This window comes from Capsicum annuum, chromosome 9 (genome assembly GCF_002878395.1).
Source record: "Capsicum annuum cultivar UCD-10X-F1 chromosome 9, UCD10Xv1.1, whole genome shotgun sequence".
In the NCBI taxonomy this organism is placed as follows: Eukaryota; Viridiplantae; Streptophyta; class Magnoliopsida; order Solanales; family Solanaceae; genus Capsicum; species Capsicum annuum.
The window spans coordinates 184,910,273-184,916,272 of NC_061119.1; the positions used below are offsets into that span (position 1 = coordinate 184,910,273).

At 43.5% G+C, this 6,000-nt stretch overlaps 1 pseudogene; it reads left to right on the forward strand.

The window, feature by feature from the left end:
* Positions 1-1,766: 1,766 nt before the first annotated feature.
* Positions 1,767-5,155, forward strand: LOC107854738 (annotated as a pseudogene).
* The last annotated feature ends 845 nt before the right edge of the window (positions 5,156-6,000 follow it).

A 6,000-nucleotide genomic window follows, 5' to 3' on the forward strand; every position in this document is an offset into this window, starting at 1 on the left:
TATACAAGTATAATAATAGCGGATGTCTGAAAGAAATTCTATAAATCACTCCAAACTCGGTGTCATAATGTAAGAGCATCTAGTATAATATTCGAAAATTAAAAATACACATTTTTCTCTGAATAAAAAATAAAGACAAGTAAGGATAGATGAGGTCCGAATCAGCCCCGAACTCTAGAGCAAATCAGCACCTCAAAAATCTGAAATCCCTCATAAAATCAAACGTCATGTGAGATGCTCATCCTAGAATCTACATCGAAAGGGTACAATAGGGGTAAGTACGATCTACACGTACCCGGTAAATATCATAGGCCGACTGAGCAAAGCAGAAAATAAGACAAGTAAAACAAAACTATAAGCATGTCATCTGCAAGCAAAAAGTCTCAACGGTAGCTCAAACCATCTCCACTAATAGTTTTAATATATATATTGAGAGAGAAAAATAAAAACAATATAGATATACACAAAAATGCACTGAAACTAAGTGCAAGTAAAGGAAACTAAAGAAACCATGAAGAATGGGTATGTAAATACAATACAATACAATGTGAATGAGATGAATGGTGAAAGCCATCGCATGATTTTTTTATGTACACCCATCAAGCTCGCAACTCCCAGGTAGGATCCATGGAGGGTTCGCAATCCATATATTATCTCTCGTACATCAACCTCAACTCATCGCTTAACTCGTGTTCACGAATAGGATTTTTATAAATGTGTCTCATTTTCTTTCAAAAATAGTATTTCTCAATGCTACTAGTACTCGTGAATGTATGTGCATGAGGTGAGGATGTAATGCTCACAATCAACTCAATATAATTATATCTAATCCATCGAGCCCGCACACATACACACATATATAAATGAGTGTAGAAACAATTCAATATGTCAACAATTCATGATTATCAACTCTAATTAGGCACCATCGGAATAAATATGCATGTAAGACATCATTAATATCATATTAGTGTGACATCATTAATATCATATTAGTGCCTAACTCGGATATTTCTATCATGATAGAGCTTAATAAGGCCTATAGCAAAATAAGCCCCCCCACAGGCATTATATTTAGAATGAAGCCATTTAAATGCATATATAAGGCCAATAATATCAAATAAAGCCCCACACATGGGCAACACACAATATCAGATATCAAAAGTCAATGAAAATAGAGTACAATGTGACGCCCCGCGTCACTACCCATTAAATTCATCACGTTTTGGGCATGATTTCGAGCATTTTGGGTGCATTTCGGAGCTCGACGGGGCTTTCACAACGTCTATTGACAAGGCCAACGTGGGGGCATCTTTGGGAGGTCAAATTACAAGTTCGGGTCAATATTTATGGGGCTTTGGAGCCTTGACCAGCTGCTGAACAGAAACGGCACAGAAAAACAGGTTGCTAGACAAAGGCCTTTCACTAGTGCATGGATTGCATGGCCAAATGTAGAAATTTTGACTAGCATTTATTGTGGCCCTTGACTAAAGGACTTTATACATATCTTGTAAGGCCCTCTTGGGCAGATATCATATACTTGTTTTTACTCAAGAAATATATCAGAAAATTGGCTCTTCGGGCCTCCCAAATCAAGAGTCTTCCTTTGCTATTTTCCTTACGTGTTTGTGTGAATGTTCAAAGGTTCTTAGGGACTGATTTAGAGCTGGTTTAGGACTGAGTTTAGCATCGATATTGAGAGTGTTAAGCTGTCTGCACACAGCTAAAAATAGGCCTGTGACAAGTGGTATCAAAGTAGCACTTTGAACATGGCATACGACGGCGACGAGGAGGTTCACGGCGGAGATAATTTGGGCAAAACCAAGACCAAAAAATGTGACAAGAGTAGGAACAAGGATGAGGCCCAACTTCCAGTTACTGAGGCTGTCACAAATGTGGAAGATGTTGAATGTTCAGCATCCGGCTCTCTCGATGAGAGAATCGTTAGTACGGAGGCTGGCTTAGCAGTTTTGGGCCATCGCTTTAAGGCCCTTGAGTCCAACGTTGGTACCCTTGAGGCTGCTTCTCTTAAAGGGCTGGACGAAGTCAAAGCTAACTTATCTGAGCAGAATGAAGAGCATAAGGAGGGGCTGACCAGCTTGGAACTCAAGCTTACGGAGCATTATCGGCGCTACACGAGGAGTTTGGGTCAAAAATGTCCGAGGTGATGTTGGGGCAGTCTGTTTTGTAGGAAGAAGTTGCTGATTTGAAGCAACTACTGGAAGCAGCCCGTGTTAGTGGAAATCATGGTTCCGTGGCTTACCATGATGCTCATATTGAGGCTCCTAAACCCAACGTGTTTAAGGGTGAAAGGAACGCTCAAGACGTAGAAAATTTCATATGGCAATTGGAGTCGTATTTTGAGCATGTCAAGATTGTTGACGGGGCAGCAAGGATCCGGATTGCAACCATGTACTTTAGTAACGTCGCCGTGTTGTGGTGGCGTAGAAAAAAAGTGGACATGGAGAGGGGTCTTTGCACCATAGCTAATTGGAATCAGTTTAAGGATAAGTTGAAGGAGCAATTCTACCCTCAAAACTTTATAGATGAAGCCCGACAAAAGTTGAGGGAACTTAAACGAACTTCTTCCATTCATAACTATGTGAGGGAGTTTATGAAGCTCTCACTTCTTGTGACAAGTTTCAGCAGTGAGTACTTGCTATTCTTCTTTCTTGATAGCCTCCAAAATTGGGCCAAACAAGAGTTGAGGAGGCGTAATGTCAAAACCGTGGATGAGGCCATTAAAGTGGCGGAATCCTTGACTGATTTTCATGCCGATTATGCCAAGGCAAAGGATAGTCAGAACAAGCCTGTTGCTACCAAGGGAGATCGTGGGGACAAGGGCAAAGAAAAGTTTGTTCCCAACAAAAATCGTGAGTTCAAAGGCGAATGCAACCAGCCATCGTCATTCCACAAGAACTACGAGGAGAAGAAGAAAGGTGTAGCTAACCGCGATAGCGGCTGCTACCTTTGTGGGGATACGTCTCACTTTGCGAGATCTTATCCTTCATTGAGTAAGCTGGGAACGATGATTGCAGCAACACGGAAGGATCAAGCTAGTGTGCAAGCCGGCAAATTCGGAGAAAGAAAAGGGATATACCGTAGGTTTGTTCAACCACATGGCTTTGTTCAACCACATGACGCTTGCTGATCTTGCTGAAAAGAAGCATAGTGTTAGAGATCGAGAGTCATTATTTGTTGATGGAGAGGTGAATGGCCGAGCAGTCCGCATTATGGTGGACACCGGAGCAACGCATCACTTTGTTACGGAGGAAAAGGCTAAAGAACTTGGCCTTGCATTCGTGACCAGTGACTCCATGTTAAAGACCATCAATTGTATCCCTACCAATATCAATGGCCTCGCTCCTCGGGTGAGTCTCACCATGGGAGGTTGGAAGGGAGAAATGGATTTTTCGGTTGTTTCGTGGATGTCTTTGATATTGTATTGGGGCTGGATTTTTGGTATGAGATTAACGCGTTTATTTCGCCATGTCTCAACCAGCTAGCCATTTGTGATGTGGGTGGTTCTTGCATTGTTCCACTTATTTGTGTCGCTCAAAGTGGCATACGTTTGTCGGTGATGCAGCTTGTTAAAGGTTTTAAGAAAAGAGAACCAACCTTTCTTGCGACATTGATGGAGATCGTTGACTGCCAAGAAGCTGAATTAGTGCCCTCATGTGTCCAACGTGTTCTTGAAGAGAACAAAGATGTAATGCCAGAGGATCTGCCCAAACGGTTACCTCCACGAAGAAAAGTTGATCACGAGATCGAGCTGGTACCTGGGGCAAAGCCACCAGCTATGACCCTGTATCGGATGTCGCCTCCGGAGCTTGAGGAACTTAGAAAACAACTCAAGGAGCTGCTAGAATCAGGACATATCCGACCATCTAAGGCACCCTTTGGAGCTTCGGTTTTATTTCAAAAGAAGAAGAAGGGACGTTGCGGTTGTGTATTGATTACCGTGCTCTCAACAAAGTCACGGTGAAAAACAAATATCCCATTCCTTTTGATAGCTGATTTGTTTGATCGCTTGGGGTAAGCCAAAGTGTTCACGAAGATGGATTTCAGGAAGGCCTATTATCAAGTTCGCATAGTCGAAGGAGATGAAGCCAAGACGACTTGTGTGACTCGTTATGGGTCCTATGAGTGGCTGGTCATGCCTTTTGGACTGACCAACGAACCAGCCGCGTTTTGCACACTAATGAGGAAGATCTTCCAGCCATACTTAGATCAATTCGTGGTCATATACTTGGACGACATTGTTGTTTATAGTAGCTCAATGGAGGAGCACGTTAGACACCTTCAACTAGTGTTTAATGTGCTACGGGAAAACGAGCTATGCGTCAAAAGGGAGAAGTGCACTTTTGCACAGACAAAGGTACAATTCTTAGGCCATACGATCAGCCAAGGGCAGATTTAAATAGATAGCGACAAGGTTGAGGCGATCCGGGATTGGGAGGTTCCAACGAAGGTACCCGAATTGAGGTCCTTCCTTGGCCTTGCTAATTATTACCGGAGATTTATTCTTGGATACTCGGATATTGCTGCTCCTTTCATGGATTTATTAAAGAAGAATCGTGTTTGGGAGTGGAATAGTTCGTGTCAAGGGGCATTCAACAACCTCAAGGCAGCCATCACCAAGGAATCAGTTTTGGCTTTACCGAATTTCATGAAACTGTTTGAGGTGCAAATGGATGCATCCGATTTTGCTATTGGTGGTGTCCTAATGCAAGAGGGCCATCCGATAGCGTTTGAAAGTAGAAAATTAAATGATGCAGAGCGGCGCTACACAGTCAACCAAAGGGAGATGACGGCCATCGTCCATTGCCGAAGGACATGGCGTCATTATTTGTTGGGAGCTCATTTCATCGTTAAGACGGATAATGTAGCGACTAGCTACTTCCAATCACAAAAGAAACTCTCACCAAAGCAGGCTCGATGGCAAGATTTCTTGGCAGAGTTTGATTACTCATTGGAGTATAAATCGGGAAAAGCAAACGTTGTTGCCGATGCATTGAGTCGCAAGGCTGTTTTGGCGACACTATTGAGCACGACCAGCTGTGGTGTGGTGGATACCATAAAGGAAGGGATGGAACCTGATCCCGTTGCCAAAAAACTTCTTGATTTGGCGTGCAAAGGCAAGACCCAAAAGTTTTAGGAAGAGGACGGACTGTTATACACCACCGGAAGGCGAGTGTATGTGCCTAGATAAAAAACTCTTAGGCGCTTGTTGATCAAGGAGGGCCATGACACGACGTGGACTGGTCATCCGGGATAGAAGAGCACCATGGCTTTGTTAGAAGCAACTTATTATTGGCCTCACATAATGGACGATATAGAGGTATACGTTCGCACTTGCCTTGTTTGCCAACAAGACAAGGTGGAACATAAGGCGCCCGGTGGATTACTTGAGCCGCTGCCCACCACGGAGAAACCATGGGACAGTGTCACCATGGATTTTATCACATGTTTGCCTAACTCGGAGGGTTGCGGAACAATCATGGTTGTCGTTGATCGCTTCTCCAAATATGCAGCATTCTCAGCTGCCACATCGAATTGCAAAGCCAAGGAGGCAGCCCGATTGTTTCTCAAAGATGTAGTTAAACTTTGGGGCGTGACTAGGCATATCATTAGTGATCGAGACCCGCAATTCACTGGAGCATTTTGGAAGGATCTATTCAGTTTGTTGGGGTGGAAGCTGCACTTTTCAACCAGCTTCCATCCCCAAACCGATGGACAAACAAAGCGAGTAAATGGGTTACTCGAGTGCTACTTGAGGCACTTTGTTAGTGCCAATCAAAGGGAATGGTCAAGGTTACTCGACACGGCCCAATTCTCATACAATTTGCAACAAAGTGAGGCAACAGGTCGTAGTCCATTCGAACTTGCAACGGGGCAGCAACCAAACACTCCACAATCCTTACTGGTTAACGCCGGAATGAGGAATCCGAGTGCTTATCATATGGCAAAGGCTTGGGAGGAACAAGTCGATATGGCAAGGTC